This window comes from Hylobates moloch, unplaced genomic scaffold (assembly GCF_009828535.3).
Source record: "Hylobates moloch isolate HMO894 unplaced genomic scaffold, HMol_V3 SCAFFOLD_21, whole genome shotgun sequence".
Taxonomy (NCBI): Eukaryota; Metazoa; Chordata; class Mammalia; order Primates; family Hylobatidae; genus Hylobates; species Hylobates moloch.
In genome coordinates, this window is record NW_026652296.1 from 14917370 (window position 1) to 14919437 (window position 2068).

The following is a 2068-nucleotide window of genomic DNA, read 5'->3' on the forward strand; positions in this document are numbered from 1 at the left end:
TTTCTCATCTGTACACTGAAGGAGTTAGACTTGATGTCTGAGGGCTCTTGTTATTTATTCATTTATATATTTATTTAATTTAATTTTTTGAGATGGAGTCTTGCTCTGTCGCCCAGGCTGGAGTGCAGTGGTGCGATCTTGGCTCACCTCAACCTCTGCCTCCTGGGTTCAAGTGATTCTCCTGCCTCAGCCTCCTGAGTAGCTGAGATTACAGGCGCATGCCACCACGTCCAGCTAATTTTTGTATTTTTAGTAGAGATGGAGTTTTACCATGTTGGCCAGGCTGCTCTTGAACTCCTGATCTCAAATGATCCATCTGCCTCGGCCTCCCAAAGTGCTGGGATTACAGGCGTAAGCCACTGCGCCCGGCCCAGAGGATTTTTATGCATAAGGATATTTGCCTGGGGAAAGGACCTATGGCTTTTACCATATTCTCAAAAGGATCTTAAACCCCAATATGGTGAAGAGATCATGCACTAGCGTCTTAGCGAGGGTAGTAGAATTTGGCCTAGTTCCCAAGTCTTTCCCTCTTTCCCCCTCTCCCTACAGAGGAAGGCATTACTGGGTACCGGCCAAGAGGCTGTTTGGTGGTCAGATCGTGGGCCAGGCCCTGGTGGCTGCAGCCAAGTCTGTGAGTGAAGACGTCCATGTGCACTCCCTGCACTGCTACTTTGTTCGGGCAGGTAAACCCCCCACTTCCTGCCCCAACCCAACCCTGGTGTCCCAGCAGCCATTTCTGGCCTTGGGGGCTGAGGCCAAAAGGGAAGAGAGGGAGACTGGAAGACAAGGGGAGGGGTGGCGGACACTACCACCCTAAGACGTGTCTAGGGTGGAACAAGGTCTGGGGCTAACAATGAGCCTTGGACCTCACACCTGCTGGGACTCACTGGGTACCTGATGTCTGGCTGATAATGACACAAGACTTTGTTGCTTAACTGCTCATTGTGGGCTTTTGTTCTTCCATTCTTTTTTTTTTTTTTTTTTGAGACGGAGTTTCGCTCTGTCACCCAGGCTGGAGTGCAGTGGCGCGATGATCTTGGCTCACTGCAAGCTCCGCCTCCCGGGTTCACGCCATTCTCCTGCCTCAGCCTCTCCAAGTAGCTGGGACTACAGGCGCCCGCCACCACGCCCGGCTAATTTTTTGTGTTTTTAGTAAAGACGGGGTTTCACCGTGGTCTCGAGCTCCTGACCTTGTGATCCACCCGCCTCGGCCTTCCAAAGTGCTGGGATTACAAGCGTGAGCCACCGCGCCTGGCCTTTTCTTCCATTCTTAACATAGCTCCTGGTGCCGAGTGCTGTGCTAGGTTCTCAGCGTGCTGTAACCTCTGCTAGAGGTGCGGAGGTAGGGCAGCTTGGGTTGGAGAAGAGAGCACCAGCCTGAGAGTCAAGGGATCTAAGGCTTCTTTTGTCAACTGAGCATAGGGTCAATAAAAACAAACCAAAGATATAGGGCCTAGCTTCAGCTTTGTCCATAATTTACCATGCAGCCTTGTGAGGTTAGCTCCCCACCCTACAGCTTGGTTTACTTCAGCTGTAAAATGGAGAAGGGCAGCCGGGCGCGGTGGCTCACGCTTGTAATCCCAGCACTTTGGGAGGCCGAGGCGGGCGGATCACGAGGTCAGGAATCGAGACCATCCTGGCTAACACGGTGAAACCCCGTCTCTACTAAAAATACAAAAAATTAGCCGGGCGTGTTGGCAGGCGCCTGTAGTCCCAGCTACTCGGGAGGCTGAGGCAGGAGAATGGCGTGAACCCGGGAGGCGGAGCTTGCAGTGAGCCGAGATCGCGCCACTGCACTCCAGCCTGGGTGACAGGGCGAGACACCATCTTGAAAAAAAAAAAAAAAAAATGGAGAAGGGTGGGACCAGGAGTATTTTAGTGGGATGATCTCTACAGCTTATTACAGCTCTGGAGTCAGATAATGTAACTTAAAACCTACGTGTGAGGCCGGGCGCGGTGGCTCACGCCTGTAATCTCAGCACTTTTGGGAGGCTGACGCGGGCGGATCACGAGGTCAGGAGATCGAGACCATCCTAGTTAACACGGTGAAACACTGTCTCTACTAAAA